This window comes from Panthera onca, chromosome C2 (genome assembly GCF_046562875.1).
Source record: "Panthera onca isolate mPanOnc1 chromosome C2, mPanOnc1 haplotype 2, whole genome shotgun sequence".
Taxonomy (NCBI): Eukaryota; Metazoa; Chordata; class Mammalia; order Carnivora; family Felidae; genus Panthera; species Panthera onca.
Genome location: NC_138347.1, coordinates 120,326,085 through 120,347,124, shown reverse-complemented (window position 1 = coordinate 120,347,124; position 21,040 = coordinate 120,326,085). Strand labels below are relative to the sequence as shown.

General features: G+C 36.2%; 1 protein-coding gene across 3 annotated transcripts in view; it reads right to left on the bottom strand.

Moving 5' to 3' along the window:
* The window catches only part of SLC9A9 (solute carrier family 9 member A9), a 581,314-nt gene that overhangs the window by 227,456 nt on the left and 332,818 nt on the right, over positions 1-21,040 (bottom strand). The gene's annotated exons all lie outside the window — the stretch shown is intronic.

The window sequence follows — 21,040 nt, the reverse complement described above, 5'->3', positions numbered from 1 at the left end:
CTGGGTATATTAACCATCATGATCCTTCATAGAACAGTTCCTACAAGGATGAAAGACTATTCCTTGCTCTAAAACTGAAACTCAGTGACTGCTTAAGGTGTACTTTAGGAAAGGTTGCAAGGATGGTGTGGCTGCTTCTGACATTACTCAGTAGATGCACTTGAGTTCCTAGGCCCTGAAAACTGTTCAAAAAAAGTTTTAGCTAGATTGCCTTCCTCAGGTAGGCAGGAGGGACAAACTTGGAAAACTTGAAAACTTGGAATAAGAATGAATGTCAGTTATATTTCAATATCAGGATGATCAGTATATTTCAAACCCGAGACAATGAGACTCATTAAATTGACTGATGTAGGTATATCCATTAAATGTCTACAATTTCTAGCTGGTAAAAAGAAAATGATTAATCCCAGGGATCAGTTTATGCAATGAGAACACAATAGATACATCAAATTCAGTCAAAGGAATGGAGTAATAACATGCTATGCAGAAGGATGCTCCCAAGAGTTATTCTTAGATCATTAACTAAACAATTTAAGTTGAACATGAAAAACGTTCTCCAGCTTCCACATTAGATGTAAAAGGGAAATGTGTCCAGAGGCTACAACAAACACATATTTGGAAGAGACTTTAGCTTATGTTCCAGAATTTTCATTTGGAAGTTTCTGAAACTTCATTCTCAGACCTACATAAATCACCGTGTTAGGTAAATGTCTCTGGAGGCATTTCTCTTGACTTTTTAAGGACTCATTATTTTTTCATGTAATGTATTTACGGCCCCACAAATAATGCCCAATACCTGCTTACCGACAGTTGACAGAAAGAAAAGCAGAATCTTGTCAGAAACATTATTTAAAGCCAGTAATAGAAATAAAGGATTAAAAAAGACACAGCTCCTGTGGTACAAGATGGTCTTTCTTCAGTGGCAGTGATCATCAATTATCCTGAGGACTCATTTCACATTCTAGGCCTGCTCATCTTAATAAACACTGTCACCCAAATAACCACCAAAAACTTAAAACCATGGGAGAAAATAAAGGGGATGGGGAGCACTTTGCTACTTCATCATATCTTTACTTTTGCAGAAACCGAGATTTGGCCACTGTCTTCATTTGCTCAGTCTGTCATAGCAAAATACAATACTGGGTGGTTAAAACAACAGAAATTTATTTCTCACAGTTCTGGAGGTTGAAAAGTCCAAGATCAAAGTGCCAGCCAGTTAGGTTCTGGTGAGAACTCTCTCTGGTTTGCAAATAGCAGCCTGCTTGCTGTGTCTTCACATGGTAGAAAAAGAGATCATCTCTCTCATGTCTCTTCTTGTAAGGGCATGCATGAATCTCATTCATGAAGGTTCCACCCTCATGACCTAATCAGCTCCCCAAGCCCCACCAGTACATACCACCACACTAGGGGGTAGGACTTCAACATATGAATTTGGATGGGGGGGGGGGCGCAAACATTCAGTTCATAGCAGCTATCCAGTTTCTAACATTAATAAGCACATGCAAGATTAAATTCATAGAGCCTCTTCTCCTGTCCCCATCCCAAGTACTGTAGAGAGGACATTTCGCCATCTAGCATCCATTTGGCTTCTTCTTGGTGGTCACACCCCGATTTCCCTGGGATCCCTCTTCTTCCCCACTCTCAGATCACATGCTGACACTTCCATACTCAGATATAGAATATATGATTTAGGACTAAACCACTCAAATCAACACATTTCTCTAGTCAGCATGTTTGGTGCAGAAATAGGTGTGGTGCATTCAGAGCCAAAGAAGTACAGTGAGATCTTGGCAGGAAATGCTGGGACAAACACCCCCACCTTTTCACTGTGTGAGAAAGTAGGATGCAGGCCAGGAGCTGCTGTTAGTCACCTTGTGATTAAGGGGAAATAGCTCTCTGAAAGAGAAGCCATGTCCTGATGACACTGCTTAATCTGTGTTCGGCCTCTCCCAAAGCAAAATCTATCCTTGGACTTTTGAATTAAAAAGACAGATGAACATAGGGGAACAGAAAGAAAAATAAGATAAAAACAGAGAGGGAGTCAAACCATAAGAGACTCTTAAAGACAGAGAACAAACTGAGGGTGGCTGGAAAGGTGTTGGGTGGGGGAATGGGCTAAATGGGTGATGGGCACTATGGAGGACATTTGTTGGGATGAGCACTGGGTGTTATATGCAAGTGATGAATCACTAAATTCTACTCCTCAAATCATTATTACACTATATGTCAACTAGCACTTAAATTTAAAAAAAGATATGACAAATTAATTTGTAGATCAATGTTTAATGAAACAAAAAGATAAAAATTTATTACCAATTTTCTGCAACATGCCAGTTTAAACATGATTTTTTCCCTGTATTTTCAGTACCTGAAGTAGACAATTTTAAGGTTTTCTAAGTAGACAGAGATAACATATACATATAAACAATGAGAATTTGTTTCTTTCTTTCCAGTTCCTATATGTTGTTTCTTTTACTCTTTCAAATTTTACTGGCTAGAACATACATCATAATGAAGTACTGATGGTAAAAAAAAAACAACCCAAAAAACAAACAAACAAACAAACAAACAAACAAACAAACAAGGGATGCCTGGGTGACTCAGTTCGTTAAGCATCCGACTCTTGATTTCAGCTCAGGTGATGCATGATCTCAAGGTTTATGAGTTCAACCCTCACATCAGGCTCTGTGTTGACAGTGCTGAGCCTGTGGGATTCTCTCTCTCTCTCTCTCTCTCTCTCTCTCTCTCTGCCCTTCCCCAACTTGTGCATGCTCTTTCATTCTCAAAAATAAAGAAATAAACTTAAAAAAAAGACCAAGAAATCACTTTTTGGTTTGAGGTAAGGTTTCTATCACTTAAAATGATATGTATATTCCTTTACAATCCCATACCAGTTTAACAAAACACCTCTCTGACTCAATATACAAAGTAAAGGGTGTGATCAACTTTTTGATTTTTTTCAGATAGCAACAAAATCAGTTATCCCTGCCCACCCCTCCTCCCTGCTCCCACCCCCAACTTTAATCTATTCCTCACATGTAAAGGAAAAAAAAGTATTTGGTAAGTCAGTTTTTTTCTTTTTCTGTTGGTTGTTGAGACATAATGGGAATTTGCCCTATACATTTTACATGGAGACTCATGGTATTAATTGTTTTGGAGATTTGCTTCTGTTGGAAAACTCAGGATTTTAACATGATTTAGTCACTCAGTTTATTGAAATCTAGCACTGACCAAAATTAGAAGTAACTGTTTATATACACATTATACAGAAGTTCCATTTTCCATTTAGGTCCATTTCTAGGTCTGCTCTTTGTTTTTATTGTTATCTATTCCTCTACTAATACCATCTCTTTTTAATTAATGTAGATCCATAATACATTGTAATATTCTATAGATCTAGATTTTTCCCATATTTTACCTTCTTCAGAATCTTCCTGATTATTTTTGCATGTTAAAAAATGTTTTTTATGCTTAATCACTTAGAAGTGTATAAATGACATATTTACAATTTAAGATTAAAGAAGAGAATATTACCAGCACCCCAGAATTACTCAATTCCCTTCCCACTTATACTCCACACCCCAATGCACTGCTATCAGCACTTCTGTCATTGCACATGACCTTTCCTTCAGTTTCACGTGAATGGAATCAGACAATATATATTCTTTTGTATTTGTTTGTCCTCTTTTACTCCACATCACGTCTGTGAGACTCTTCATGTTGTTGCGTATAGAAGTAGCTCATTTTTTTAATTATATGAATATGCCACAGTTTATTTATTCATTCTACTACTGATAGACATGTGGGTTGTTTTCCGTTTCAGGCTATGATGAATTTTGCTGTTGTACATCCATGTTTGCATTCCTATGGGATTGTCAGGACACAGCACCAAGCAGTTTTCCAGGTTGGTAGTTCCAATTTGCACCTCCCATCAGCAGTCCTTGTTGGCTCACGTTCTTGTCAACACCTGGCTTTTGTTGCTTTGTTTTTGAATTAATACTTTTGCCTGCTCACATTGCCATCTGAACTTATTGGGGATCAACTCGTCCATTTCCGCAACAATAACCCACTGGCATTTTAGTTGGAATTGGATTAAATGTATAGAGAAATTTGGAGAGAATGCACATGTTTAGAATATTGAAACCTAAATCCATGAACATCACATATCCTTATAAGCATTTTGTTTTTCTTTCATTTCTCTCAGTAATTTCTGCATAAAGATTTTTACATATTATTGGTTAGATTTATTCCTAGATTTTTTTTTGTTACTGTTGTAAATGATACCCCTTTCAAAGTTCATTTTCTAACTGTTGGTTGCTAGATACATGTATACAATTAATTTTTTACCAATCTTGTATTCAGGGCCTTACTAAATTTATTCAATAATTCTCATAGCTTTTTGGTAGATTCTTTTGGATTTCCACAATTATGTTGTTTTCAAATAAGCATATTTTTTTTTTCTCCTTTCCATTTGTTATACATTTTGCATCTTTTTTTCTTGTCTGATTATACTTGTCAGGACATCCAGTTCAGTGCAGAATAAAAGTGGTGATGGAACATCTTTGTCTTATTCCCAGTCTTAAAGGAAAAACTTTCAAGATTTCTCTACTAAATTCATAGAAACCCTTTAAACAGATTAAATAAATTCCTTCTATTCTATCTATTAGGAATAGATATTTTAAAAAAATCAAATGCTTTTTCTTCATCTATTAAGATGATCATACAGTATTTTTTTTCATTTTTTAATGTTTATTTATTTATTCTGAGACAGAGAGAAAGAGAATGTGTGAAAGGGGGAAGGGTAGAAGAGGGAGACAGAAGATCTGAAGCAGCACAATATCCCTTTGGGATATGGCTTGGATATGGATTTGGATTGTGCTAATGGCAGCACAATATCCCTTTGTATTTTCCTACCAAATTTTATTTCACTGTACCCATTATTGGACATTCGGTTGTTTCCAGATTGTTCCCCTTTAGACAATGCTGCATTGAGTACCTTTGTACAATAGCTCTCCCCAGTTGAGTGATTACTCCTTTGGTAATTCCTAGACATGAGCTACTTCTGTTGAAGGGTATACGTTAATTTTTCTTTTTTAACGTAATACCAGTCTGCTCTTCAGAAAGAATATACCAGTTTGCATCTCTAATAATGATGCAGAGGGTGCCCTTTCCCCACATACTTGCCAAAAGTAGTTTTTATCAATTTAAAAAAAACCTTGACAATCTGATAGACTCACTTATTTTAAATTGTAGATAGTTATTAGCATTTTTAAAAAGATTCCTTTCATAGCAGTGTAGCAGCATTGATTAGCACTCCTTTGTCTATTTATATCATGTGGCAACATTCCTCTGAATGAACAGGCTTCATAATTTCCTTCTTGGGGCACTTAATGAAAACGTGTGGGTGAATTCAATTTTATTTCACACGAAAAATCTCCTGAAGGCATTTCAAAAGGAGAATCTATGGTAAGACCATGCTGACAGAAGCAACCAATTTGACCATTAGGACATCATTGCCTGAGTCTGGATGGGAGTAGTTAATTATTGAGGAAATAGATTTATTGGTCAATTTTGGAGGGGAAAAAAACCCCCAAAAAACCAAAACCCAAACTCCATTTCCAAACTAACAACAACAACAACAACAACAACAACAACAACAACAGTCAACCTAGTCATTTCATGACTCAGTATTCACTATGAATAACCTCAAATGTACTTTGTCCTCACTCAGGGTCAATGAAAAAACAAAACAAACAAACCTTAACTCAACATTTTATTTATCCAGTACAGTAAACAACATTTGTTTTATTTCCATTAATTCTCAGTTGTGTGCTTTTGGAGAGGATCCAACTTAAGTTAGCTTTGCTTAGGAAAGCTTTTCTTCAGGAAAATAAAAAGCAAGTTAATACCACAAAGACTAGGGAAATATTGAAACTACATAAGAGGGCAATCAGTATTTAAAAACTCTGAAGGTTCATGGTAACCATTCATATGTTAATTAAACAACTTAAAAAATTTAGCAAATGATGTTCTCTGAAGGCTTCCTAGACGTTAAATTTTTTAGTATGAGATACTTACTATACTTAGAAAGTAAAAAAAAAAAGTCATACTTATTTTATAAAATCACATCACTAATTCTGATGGGCATTTTTCTCCTATTGGTAAAAGAATGAAACTTTACCATATTACCCTGGTTCGCACAGAGAAATATTACAGTGGTGCCCTGTACCGCATTCTGCTTACCTAATACCAATTAAATTCACATGGATTCCTCAACACAACTTTTATTTGGCATAGTATAGTTTGACACCATTTACTTACTTGCCTCTACTTCTCCACGTAATATGCTGAAATCCATTTTATTTGGGATGTGAAAGGAGCTACAAAACTAATAAAAATGAAAGAGAAAGAAGAACTAAAAATGTCCTTTTATTTTCTCCATAATTTTGGCCCAGGATTAATTTTTTGTTTGTTTGTTTTAAAATTTGTCTTTCTTCCTAACTGGGACCTTTCGTTAGAGAATATCTCAGATTTCATTTTTTATATACTATTGGGTATACCTATATTTTGAACAAGCTGGAGTATAAGCGAATAATTTTTATTCCTGCATTGGAGGATTTGAAAGCAAACATTATAATATATTTTACTGGAATTATAAACTTTTCCTCCTGAGATTCTAATATTTGCTTAGCTCCAGTCCTGAGGAAATTTGTTAATGGTGAACCCAATAATTCCTATGGGCTTTTAGAGGTAGCATAGGAGTTGAATGATACTGAAGACCTGTGATCTTTACCACTAGGATGTAAACGATCTAAAGGGTTTACTTCCAGTCATGGTCTTGGTTCCCAGAGTGTAGCCTCTCTTATGAAGCTAAAGATTTATAATTACATATAAGTACAACTGCAAACCTTTGAGATTCTTCTAAATTTAGGACATTGTAATAAAAGCAGTTTTACTACTTCTAAAATAGTAATAATACTAAGGGACTAATTTTTTTAGGATTTAAATTATGCTAGGGAATGTGTTAAAGACTTTTATGTACTTTAAAATGTTTTAACAGTTTTTTTATAACGACAACAAAACTCATAAAGTGATAATCTTATTTCCATTTCACAGTTGGGGAAGCTGTACTCAATGGCATTAATGTACTTGCCCACATAAAACACAACAAAGGGAAAAATTGAGCTATCTTAAGTTTTCTTCAAGGCCCACACCACTTTTGCCAGACTAGGCTGTCTCTCCATTATGTGAGTTTCAGGTTTGGGGGAAGCAAGATGTTTGTTAACAATAGTATTGGTGAACATTTATAACAGTTTAGAGTTTTCAAAGCATATTTAATATATACTTTTTTCTTGGATCATCAGAGCAACTCTGGGGGTTGGCAAGGAAGGTATCTGTGACTCTGACCACATTTTTTTTAAGTAAAGAAACCTGAAAGGTAAATTTCTTTGTATCCAACTAGTGGAAACAATAGGGGGTAACTTGAGGTGGTGGATACTTATCCTCTCCCAATGTCTACTACCACCCGGTCACCTGAACCAATCCCACCAAAAAAATCAAAAAGTGAAAACAAAACTTTTGCCCTGCAGTTGTAATGTTAAGGCAAAACTCCTTTCCAATCCTAGAGAAATTTGCATGTAATGATTATATATACACATATATACATATATGTATGTATATATACACACATACATATACACACATATATACACATATATGTATGTATATACACACACATACATATACATACACATATACACATATATGTATGTATACACACATATACATATACATACACATATACACATATATGTATGTATACACACACATACATATACATACACATATACACATATATGTATGTATACACACACATACATATACATACATATATACACATATATGTATGTATATACACACATACATATACATACACATATACACATATATGTATGTATACACACATACATATACATACACATATACACATATATGTATGTATACACACATACATATACATACATATATATACATATATGTATATATATGTATATATATACATACATATATACATATATATACATGTATGTATATATGTGTGTGTGTATATATATATATATTAGTTTTTTTTAAGCTTATTTATTTTTGATAGAGATAGAGAGAGAGCACTTAAGTGGGGTAGGGGCAGAGAGAGAGAGAGAGAGAGAGAGAGAGAGGGAAAGAGAGAACCCCAAGCAGGCTCCATATTGTCCGTGCAGAGCCTGATAGGGGGCTCAAACTCATGAACCATGAGATCATGATGTGAGCTGAAGTCAGACGCTTAACCAACTGAGCCACTCAGGTGCCCCTCCAAGATCAGATTCTTTAAGTTTAGGACTATAAAGTCTCTGAAGTGGAGGAGGTATACCACTTAAGTGTTCAGAGAGTTTCTAATTTGTCATAAATTTCTTTGAGAATTCTTGGGCTCCCTATGCACTCTGGGCTGGTACCCAGCCCTCTCCCATACCCTGAATTTCATTCTTCTTTTAAACTTAATTTGACTTTTTAAAAACATGAGAATTTCAGAAGCACAGCCTATAAAAACACAACAAAACACATTTTAGGAAGATGAATAGGCATCATTAAGTAAGTAAAGTTAATATAGGAAATAAATGTAGTTACAGCTACAAGGAATTCAGCTTCATTAAACTGAATAAATACTGTAGCCAGATTTTCTTGAAATCCTTGAGCTTATAACTTAAGGGGAAGGTTATTTTCTATGAACTTGTTAAATTACTTTAGCCAGTAAATACTGATAATAGTATTCTTATTTCTGGAGGTTTTCCATTTTTGATTCTTTTTCTTTTTTGTGGGGGATGGTAATTAAAGTGAAAGTACTGAGTTTGTAAGGTTTTATTTAAGTCAATACACTACTAAGTTAAGAATAGCTCCTCTAGTATGCAACTTCGCAGAGTGATTATCATGATATTGATCAGAAATACTGGCCCCCAAATAAGATTGGGCTTAGATCTATTTTGATGAATTGCGCACACGCGCGTGCACGTGCACACACACACACACACACACACCCCACAATATAGGATTACAAGATTTCAAGGATAAAGTCACCTTATAATATATGTGCAGACATCTGGCCAATGCTTGATTGCTCCAACATTCTTGTCAAGGGGCTGCTCAGCATGTAACTGAATACTGCCAAAAGCAGAAACCTCACTACTTTCCAAGGAAGCAAATGGCATTTTTAGACATCTATAACTGTTAGAAAATCCTTCCTTATGTTGAGCTGAAATGTGGTTCTCTATCACTTTCAACTACTTCTTCCACTTCTACTTCTTGGGTTCATAGAAAAAAAGTCAAATACAGTATTATTTATTGCATACTGTTTTGCTCTAGCAGCAGAAAGGGGATTTCTATCAGAATCGTTGCAGTGGTAGGCAATTCTACAGTTTAGGCAGCAACTGCCAGTTTTCATTCCACAGTCTTGTTAGTCTTGAAAATAAACATTTTGCTGGGAGTTTGTGGTTGGCATATAGGACCCCGAGTGTAGAATAACTGCAAAGACTGGGCTGGGGGCTACATAACCAGAATTATGTTCAAAGGATCAAAGGAGTGTTCTCTAGAAGGATCGTCTCAGGAAATCTAACAGTACTGGCCTTTAGGAAAAAAAATTAAAATCGTGGCATAACATAATTAGTTTCTCTGTTGTTTTGCCAATAAATACTAGCTAAAGAAAATTAGCTGAAACAATATATTTTCTGGGCAGAAATTAAAACCACGGTGAAAAAATTCTCTTAATGAATAAACCAAGAGAAACATTGCTATTAATATTAGGTACTGGTATGAAAAATTCACACATTATCAAAATTTTTTAAAGGTTAATTTCCATTTCTTTAACTTTTTTCATTTAGCTATGATGAATTTCCTTTCTTATTCATCTTGTGTGTCCTTTTATCGTTTGTAATTAGCCAATGCTAATTTTTTTCTTGAGTGGGAGTATGAAGAATGTACACACAAAAAGGGAAGATTTCTAATGATGTCATTTTTTTAGGTCTCTGAGTTGTGTACCAATTTCCCAGGTCTTGCTAGTGATCTAAGCGATAGCCTCCCACGACATGGCTGTGGATACACCTCTGCATCCACCATGAGAACAATGTGCTCTTACTATATGAAGATTTACCACTGGAAGCATACAGAAGGAATACTGAGCCCCACATGTCATGAGCTGTGTTTGATTTTTCCATGCCACTCCATTTTCTTGATGAAAGTGTTGCAAACAAAAATACTTAGGATCAAGGACATTATTAAGTGCTGCTTTTTATCAGCTATTTCAGAGAAAGATGCATTAAAATACTACTAGATATTTATCCAAAAGATACAAAAAATGCTGATTTGAAGGAGCATATGGACCCCAATGTTTTTGGCAGTGCTATCAATAGCCAAATTATGGAAAGAGCCCAAATGTCCATTGACTGATGAATGGATAGAGAGGATGTGGAGTGTGTGTGTGTGTGTGTATACATATATACGTGTGTGTGTGTGTGTGTGTATATGTGCATGCAATGGAATCCTACTCAGCAATCAAAAAGAATGAAATCTTGCCATTTGCAACAACATGGATGGAATTAGAATGTATTATGCTAAGTGAAATAAGTTAAGCAGAGAAAGGAGAAATATATGGTTTCACTCATATGTGAATTTAAGAAACAAAACAGATGAACATAGGGGAAGGGAAGGAAAAATAAGATAAAAACAGAGAGGGAGGCAAGTCATAAAAGACTCTTAAATACAGAGAAAAAAGTGGGGGTTGTTAGGAGGGAGGTGGGTGGGGGGATGGGCTAAATGGGAGGTAGGTATTAAGGAGGGTACTTGTTGGGATGAGCACTGGGTTGTTTTTTTTTTTAATTTTTTTTTAACGTTTATTTATTTTTGAGACAGAGAGAGACAGAGCATGAATGGGGGAGGGTCAGAGAGAGGGAGACACAGAATCCAAAACAGGCTCCAGGCTCTGAGCTGTCAGCACAGAGCCCAACGCGGGGCTCGAACCCACAGACCGCGAGATCATGACCTGAGCCGAAGTTGGCCGCTTAACCGACTGAGCCACCCAGGCACCCCGAGCACTGGGTGTTTTATGTAAATGATGAATCACTGAGTTCTACTTCTGAAACCAATACCACACTGTATGTTAACTAAGTTGAATTTAAATAAATTAATTAAAAAAAAGAAGAACATCAGGACAAATGCAAAAGCTAGAATCAAATAAGTATTCATTGAAAAAAGCTTTCCTTCACTATTTTAGAGTCAGAAGTAGAAACGTGCGTTTGGAATAACACTTAGTAGTATCACTAGCTTGAAAGTTTCAAGAGCCTCTTTGCTTCATGGTACGTTTTTCCTAATAAGCACTGTCATTTATACTAGTGCATTGACCACACTCAAATTCCTTTGACAAACTTTCTAAATTAGCTAATTTTGAATATACTACTGTGTGTAAGGGTATAGCAGTAATCATAAGTTTTCAGAAAAATTTTTTACCATCCTTCCCCCATTTCATATTTTTGAGGGAAAATAACTTGAACACTAATTTTTTTTTTTTGGAACAATGCATGGGAGTAGATATTTTATTAATTTAGAAGGTAAATAGATACGGATTTTTTACTTGTGTGTTTCAATATGATTTTAAGTCTAATGCATATACAACTAAGGGTTAAAAATCATTTTCATTATGCAAAAGAGTTTGAATTCAATTTTTGAACTATGGTGGAGTAGAATATGGAAAGGCATTCAATAGAAGGCTTTCATTGAATGAAAAGCATTCAATGAAGTTTAGAGTAGAATATTGATTCTGCTGAACATGATGAGAAACTGGAGAGTGTGAAAGGGTCTTTATAAATCAGAGAAATCAATGAAAATGAAAGACAAAAAGCATATGACATTTGAATAATGCCATTCAATTGGATAACAGCTATCAAATGATTTTTATGAAGGCACGAATATCAATAAATCATTATTTGATGAAAATTAAGTTTGCTTGACTTGCTTCTTTGTAATAGACAGTTAAAATATAGTGGATATAGATTGTCAGTACTTACACTGAACTCGAGAAAACTCTTATTGTACACTGATAAACTTCGTTGAGTTTTCTTTTTCAGTAAGATTTATAAAGCCCTTCTCCTTAAAGCCTCTTTGTATTGAAACTATCGCACATCCTTGACAATATAGGTAACGTCAAAAATTATGAATTATCACGGTACAAGAATGCATTTCTCTTTGCTTCAAGGAAGACACTTATATTTTCACATAAAAACCATGCATGCATAAATCAATCTGAATGAGAGCTTTAGCTTTGACTTATTTTGGTGGTTTGGAGCTAAGTTTATTCTTGTTCTGAACTGTTTAGGTACTTCAAAGTAACCCACAAAGATCCCTCAGAAAGTTTTCTTGGGCTATATATGTATTTTTGATGATATTCGGGATGAGTTGCTATGCAAAAAAAAATATACATATATAGAGGGAAAGACTCTATTATAGATGTGCACTAAAAGCTCTTCATCAGTTGCCACTCTGTAGTTTAACCCTCCATTCCTTCTGTAAAGCACAATGATCTATGCCTTCTGCACACTAAGTGCTGATGGCTACTGAGTTACTCTCCAGGATGCCCAGGTCACTTCTATCCCCACCATGTGAATTTTAGGCTTAACAAGGGTCAATCCCACTTATTTCAAAGTCAATTTATCTCTGCTTTAAATGTGTATTTGTATATATGTAATATATATATAAAGTATATATAATTTAACTATATAGATTCATTAAGTATGAATATGAAAGAAAGAGTTGATATTTTTCAAAAAAAACTAAGTTAAATGTGTAGAAAATACTTGGTAAAATTTAGTTGCTTAGAAAACCTTACTAACTGAGTAGGGAGCAGGACAACTGTAAAATGTTGCAAAAATATATATCTAAATATAGAAAGATTCTTAGCTTATATTGCCTTTCCAATGTTTTTGAATTCTTGCTCTGAACTAAAGACACAGAAATAGAAACTAGAAGTTCTGGTAGGTACATTTTAGGTGTGTGTGTGTGTGTGTGTGTGTGTGTGCGCGCGCGCGCAAGAAAGACAACCTAGAACTCTCAGATTCAAAGAAAACACATTGACTTTATCAAAAGATTGGCAAACATGCATTTATATCAGTGATAATTAAATGCTGGAGGTATTTGTGTCATTTTTTTATATGATTCCTTTCTTTGACTTTTCCATTAAGTGATATTGGATCAAAGTAGTGTCTTTTCCTTCTCTATTTCAACTTCTTTTTTTATTTAAAAAACCTTTGTTACCATTTATTCATTTTTGAGAGACAGAGACAGAGCATGAGTGCAGAGGGGCAGAGAGAGAAGGAGACATAGAATCTGAAGCATGCTCCAGGCTCCGAGCTGTCAGCACAGAGCCCTTACACAGGGCTCAAATTCATAGACTGCAAGATCATGACCTAAGCTCAAGTTGGACGCTTAACCGACGGAGCCATCTAGGCAACACTCAACTTTTTTTTTTTTATATTTGGTATTTCCATTTGGTTCTTTCTACAACTTCCTGTGCTTGCTTCATGTTACTAATATCCTTTATCTCTTTAAGGATTCTAATTATGCCTTTTTAAAATTCTTGGTCTGTCCCAATAATTTTGCTTCATGTGGCCTATGTCATCCAGATTTTGGTCTCTGTTTTATAGTAGTTGCATTTATAGGGTATCTTGTTATTTTAGCCTATAATCTCATATCTTCTCAGGGTCAATCTTATTTGCCAACATTATAAAGAAAAGCCCATATGCACACTAGAATGTCCAGTGATTTTTAGGAGATGGGAGGAGATAAGAGGAGATGAGTTCTTGGGTCAAGAACACCCACAGCATCATCAAATTTTAATCACCCCCCAAAATTGATTTGGGTTCACTCCTCTGGCTATTTCTTTGTCAGGGATTTACCCCTAAATCTTTAGAATGAAGCAACACTGGGAAGAGGTGATCTCTCTAGGTTATCTTCAATCAACCTGGGGATTTGGAGACACAGGAGATGGAGAAAAGGATGCCCAAGAGCAGAGCACCTAGTCATCCTGCACTTGCATCAACTTCTTTACTGCCTACATGCTACCCCTGACACTACAGAGGATGCTCTAGATGGTTGCAATGAGGCAACTCTTCAAGAGAAGAGTTGAATGTACAAGTTAAAAATCTCTAACTGATCTTTCTTCCCACTCCTGCTTCTGGCTCTTGTCCAGGTGTGATCATCCTCCATACCACTTCATGACCACCTCTGGCCTCTCCAGGTATTCTTAAAATTTTTGTAACTTGCTCAGGTCTATGTTTCCTCTCTATTATGTAGTTTCTCCAGATTTGACTTGGGACGAAGGAGCCAGCAGTTGAAGCTAGTTTGCTATCTTATTAGCATTGAGTTTTGTATTATTTTTTAAAGTTAAAGTTGCTGTTTGAGAATGATAAATGGTATTGAGGGTTCTCCTCTATAGGGGTTTCTGAGTTTAATTTGAGTCCATTTATAGCCCAGATCAAAATTACTGCAGGGTCTGCTCAAGGAATAACTAGGGAAATGATGTAGTCTGTGGCTTATGCCCTTCAGTCTCTCTGTATATAGCACTTCCTCCACTTTCCATGGGTGAAGAAGTCATATGTTTCAAAGTTTTGGGGACTGACCTATATTCACATGCTTTTTCTTTTGTCCCATCTAAGTACAATTGTGCTTTTCCACCATGTGTTCTATTTTTGATTTGGAAAACAGTTACTCTATGAAAAAGATCTAATTCCTTGAACTCCTTATCCTCCAGATTCTGAATATCCTAGAATCTTGTCTTCCAGTCAGCCAAACCAATTACTTAGAAAAGTGAGTAAAGTCATGCACAGGAAATTTCTTAAAGAAGATGCACAGATGACCCCAAAATTTATCTGTAAGGTCTGGAAGGATACTGACCACATTTGTGATGTTTGTCACTGAACACCAACTCCCAGCATAGACTTTAGCATATCATAATGCTTAATAAATACCTGTGGAATGAATAAAATCGATAAAAGGGGGGAATTCCCAGTGCTTTGTGTCACTGTAAGTTTGCACATTTTTTTCTACATGAAAATTTAGGGAAGTATAATAAAATTTATGGTTCATAAAACCTTGATTGGAGCAATTCCACTTCTGGGAATTTATCCTAAAGAACTAACATGACAAGTATACATAGATTTATATCAGGATGTTCACTGCTTAAAATAAAAAATATGGAAAACGACCAAAACATATATTCTCTAAAAGGAGAATCTTAAATGATATAAAAGGGATGACACATCTAAAGTTTCACCACCATGTATGATGTTGTCTACAGGTTTTTACAAGGTATGTTCTATCAGATAAAGGAAGTCCTTCCCTTCTATACTTTGCCAAGAATTTTTATAATTAATAAGTGTTGAATCTTTTATATTCAATGTTTTTTCTATATCTACTGAGATTTTTTCCTTTGGTTAACGTGTTAAATTATACTTACAATATTGTAATATTAAGAGTATCCTTGAATTGCTAGGATAAACCCAGTTCAGTCAGAATGTATTTTTTTTCCACACTGATGAATTTGGCTTGATAATATTTTGTTCATAACCTTCATATCTATGTTTATAAGTAAGACTGGCATGTATGTTTCATTTTTTATTACTGCCACTGACAACTTTTGATTTCAGGAATATTATAGTAGTTTCATGAAATGATTTGAGAGACCATTCCTCTGTCTTTTTTCTTGACAGGTTTGTATAAAATCGAGTGATCCATTTCTTGAAAATCAGATAGAACTCACCTATAAAACAATCTGGGCCAGAAACAACCAGATCTACCAAGGATTTCTCTGTGCTACTTTAACCCTGTCCCATGGATCTACCTAAACTATGATACAATCTTGCCACTTCACACCATTATATTCACCATATTAGAAATCTATAAGGATATAAGAAAGGATATGAGGATATAAGAAAGTGTAAGTGGAAATATGCTTAAAATTTCAGTAAAACACCCTTAAACATTGTCCTGAAAAATGGAAAAAAAGGTAAAAGAAGAGGAAGAGTCTGTTTAACTTCTCATTAGGAATATTGCCTGACCCTCATTACACACACCTCCTGATTCTCATTAGGCCTCCTCAGATTTCATTTAGTTTTCATGTCATTGCTTATTTTATATGAGGGCTACATAACAGGTTCTCTTCCAGTCCCAGAATTCCATGGAGAGTAAAAGAGAAGATGGCAATCATTAATGAGCTATCAAGGAGACACATCTTCAGCACCTCCTGAATCATGTAGAAATCCCTAGTCCACAGGTCTTAGGAATGACTAGCAAAAAGCCAGTATTTTAGTTTTCTCAATATATTTCCACAAAATAATGCTCATCTTTGCTTTCAAGGTGCATGATTTTGTGAGGTAGGAAAAAATGACTTGTAAATTGAAATGAAAAATATAGATAAGAGTGTCTTATTTTTACCTTTTATAAAACTTCTAAACTTTGAAGAACTTCATATTTTTCTTAGTTTTTAGAAAAACAAATGAACAGATTTAAAAAGCTATATAATTGATTTTATCAAAACTCAAAGCTAACCCCAGTAATTACCCCTCTTTGTAATATTTAAACCTTCTGGCAAACATGAAGGGCTCAATGAAGGATAACTCTTATTATATTTGTCTATAATCCCCTCGATGTCTAGCATATTCTCAATTGTTAATTGTTGAAAGACAATGAATTATGATAACATTGTGTATACTGAAGGTAAGCAGGTAAGGAGATAGGAATGAAATTTTGGTGGCATACATGTTTATTTTTACTTCTGCCCCATAAGCTATATAAAAAGAAGAAAGACTTGAATGTCTTTTACCCAAGTCAAGCAATGAAATCCAATGGTAATGTTTTATTTTTTTGCTATGCTGAAAGGACATGATTTTGGTGTCCTTTTTGAATGTAAATTTTAATGCTGTAGCAGAACAGATGGAAGACTGAGAAGGGAAGACCAGAAAGTAGGAGGGAGATCAGGAAGGGACTGACTGTCTCAGAGAAACCAAGTGAAGAGGAGGTTTGAAGAATGTATCCATTGTCTACAGTGAAAAACTGGGCTGTGGAAGGGACTGAGCGGTTGAAGATACAAAGGGGAGAGAAGATGACCCAAGTCCTTGCTAACACAGGAGAGGAAAAGGATAGAGGCTGAAATGAGATGGGGGGTCAAGGTTAACAGAGTCCCCATCCAACTGATGGCCTCACTGTCTCAGTCAAGCTTAAGGCAGGGAGGGTGAGATTGCAGAACACACAGAAAGAGGAAAAAGGGATCAGCTTTAATAAGCAGGGAAGAACGTGCAGTGACCATGTAGTTTCTTTATACGTAAATAGTTGTTTTGAAAATGCTTGAGAGGACTAGAAACAGTTTATGCACATATATTTTGAACTAAGTCCCCCAAATTGTATCTACACCAACTGCATGGACTTTCCAGAGTGCCTACCATTATGACCAATTCATGGAATTAGATCTCTTAAGAATCTACCTCTGTACTTGACAGAGATGAACACGTATGCTGAATACCATACAGATGTCAGAAGAAATTGTCAGCCTGGGCAAAATATGGGCTACTTACTTTATAAAGTGCTAGCCAAAAGAGGATGCAGTTAATTAAGGAACTGGTTCTCACATTTGTAAGGCTTTTGGAAATATAATTTTTTTTTATAAACTATCATTTAGATGAACACAGATTCATTATGAAAAGACCTCTTCTTGAATCATAAGGACAGAGTTCTAGCAAGCATCAATGATACGCTAAACAGTGTCCCTGTGTGAGCTAAATATTATTTCTCCCATTTTGCAGATGAGGCCTCTGTGGCTCGGGGAGGTTCACATACTCAAGATGCCACAGCGAACAAGTGACAGGCGAGGACTCTGGCTCTATCAGCTTATTGATAGATGCTTTCTCTAGAATGCTGAAGTAGCATATAAGTCTTATCTTCTAAATCTTCCCACAATCTTCTCTTTGCCCTGTGAGTCTCCTAGGGAAACATTTCTTCATTTACTCTAGGAATTAGAATTCAAATATCAACACATCCTTACAGCATATTTCTGTGTCTGTGACTACTGAGGAATAGTGTACCCCTTTCAAATGTACTTTTTCACTTAGATTGTACAGATGAGTTGTTGTGGAACCAGATTTAAAATGATGCATAAATAAGATAGAATGAAACGATAAAAATCCACAGGTTGTAAGAGAAGTAAAGTTTGGCCAGTTATGACAAAAGAAAGAAGAATTAGAACTGAAGGCAAATGTTGGGGTTACAACTGTCAAGCAAACAGTGCAGGATACAAATTTGTCCACACACAGTTTTATCCTTGACAAAATTAAAATAGCTCAGAAAGATGGAAGGAAAAATGCCAAAATATTAGTAATTACACTGGTTGCTTTTAGGCAGCAGGGTTTTCTATTAGCTCATTATTCTGTTTCATATTTACCAATTTACTACAAAAATTATGCAGTTTTTATAAATAGAAAAAAAATAATGAAGTCATAGCCATCACTGAAACCTTGCAGCAGGTAGCTTTGATGGTTGTTTTAAACCCACGGTGGTGGTGGGGGGGGCTGGGGGGGGACTACACCAAGCCCTCCAAACACAAATCCCTGCTTGTTTGGGGCAGGGAGTAAGTAGGCAAAGCAGTTGCCAGAAACACCACAAGGAAAAGTCTCTTGGGTTTGTTCTCTCATTTCAAGGGAAAAACTGAAATGCACCTCTGCACAGGATTGTTTCAATTCACTTGTGTCATAGCAGTGAGGAGTGGCCGCCCAGGAAGGCTCAGGAGCAGGCTGCTCTGTGGGCATGCGGTAATAAAAGAAAAGAGGCAGTAATTGCCCAGCAATTCCAGTTGTCTTTAATGTAACTCCAAGCTAATATACTTACTTCCTGTATTTTAGCATCCACACCAGGTTTAGAGAAACAGACCTGCCAATAATTTTTAGAGAACAAAGGCCCCTCTCAGCTCGCACATCCCCCTCCCCAGCATTGCACCCTGCCTCCTCACAGCAGCGCTCCCCTCCAGCAATCAATTCCATTTCTAAGGAGACAGAGAACAATTTATTCAGCTTCAATTTGCTGAGAGGAAAACCTCCTATTCTCTAATATTAATTCTTGAAGCAGATTCAAAAACAATTTTTCTTCTTTGCCAGGGTTTGTGGCTTTGAAAGATATTAATGTAGACAGTCTTTGAAATATTAGGACTTGGCAGCCATTGTAAGGATCTTGAACTTATCAAGGCATAAAAGGAAGTCTGAGGGCAAAGTATATGTTATTTTATGTGTTGAAATATATATCAAGCTTCTGGTCAGGGAGGGGCTTGGGCACCCCTGGGGTAGCATGGACATATGCATACATAACTGTTGTATTCACTTAAACACAAATCTTCCTGGTAATAAGGATCAGGATTATTTGAGGCAATATTTTCTTATTTTAAAGTAGGTTTTCTTAAATTTTTTTTAATGTTTATTCATTTTTGAGAGACAGAGACAGAGTGCAAGTGGGGGAGGGGCAGAGAGAGAGACAGACACAGAATCCAAAGCAGGCTCTAGGCTCTGAGCTGTCAGCACAGAGCCTGAGGCGGGGCTCGAACTTACAAACTGTGAGATCATGATCTGAGCCAGAGTGGGATGCTTAACCAAGTGAGCCACCCAGGCACCCCTAAAGTAGGTTTTTATATGTCTAGTTCTGAAACTATGTCCGTGAGATTTTATACAAATCCACAAGCATATAGTGAACAGTGATAAGATAGCTTGATAACAAATTTCAGCACCTGTATTTCTCTTTCATAGATTTAATATTGCCATTTTTAAACCATTTTTCACAGATAACATGTAATGTGTTCCAGCTGCTTCTTTCTAGTCTTTACCATTAGATTAATAAACTATCATTTTAACTAAACACATTTGCTGTATTGGAGTATAGTAAGCTCCAACACATGACTAAAATGTTTAATTGATGGGTGACTGTGTGTGTGTGTGTGTGTGTGTGTGTGGCTAGAGTTTTCTATTGGTTCATAAAAGTAAAAATCAGAAAACATCACAAAGCTGAAGTAACTAGATTAGGTTGATTTTTTTCCACTTAATTTGAGTAGATGTCTTGGTGCCACACAGTATGTGTTTAGCAGTACTGACTCAGAATTGACAAATATAAGCTCTCATGTAATAAAGACAATCCCATGGACTCCCTGCATCAGTCCATCTTCCATCTTATCTTTCTAAAACACAGATGTAGTCATGTCACAGCTTATGAACCTTAGCTGGGTTCTTATTGTCTATCAAATAAAAACCAAACCGCTTCCTTCGCGTGACATTCAAGACTCAAGACCTTCTAAGATCTAGCAACATGCCCACCTCCCAATTCTTAACTTTTTGCCTCTCTGGACCTCCAGTGAGGGCAGAACCAAGGAATGGAGGGGGCCATAGATGAAATTGTTTTGTGGGGAGTTGTGGTCCAGGCACCATAGGTCTAGCCTGTGGGACAGGCTTAGCAGGAAAGAGAATGGCACCTCATGTCAAGAGCTGGGCAGTGTGTACCTGGAACAAGGGGAGAAGGAATGTCACCAGGCTGGGGCCAGGCTGAGGCATGGCCAAGGCTAACTGGCTACAACAAAGCTAGATACTCAGGGCATGGGAGCAGGAGGAGAAGGAAGAAGACTAAAGCCAGAGAGAGATAGAGAAAACTATTTCCATTTCTTTTCCTCCAGGATCATGTCCATGGGCAGGCTTTGTAGGAAATATAGACACTCAAGGAAGGGGAGAGTTAGTATTCCTCTTTTGACCACTAATTTAGACCCAGGTTCCTTTTGTTCATCTTCCTTCTCTGTGCTGTAGGCTCTGTGACCTTGGTCAGTTTACTTTGCTTTTCTTGCTCCTTTTAATCTCCACTGGTAAAATGGAGACAGATTAGTACCTACCTCATAGAATTAATTATTGGAAGAATTAAACAAATTAATTCAGGTGTCTGCACATGGTAGGTC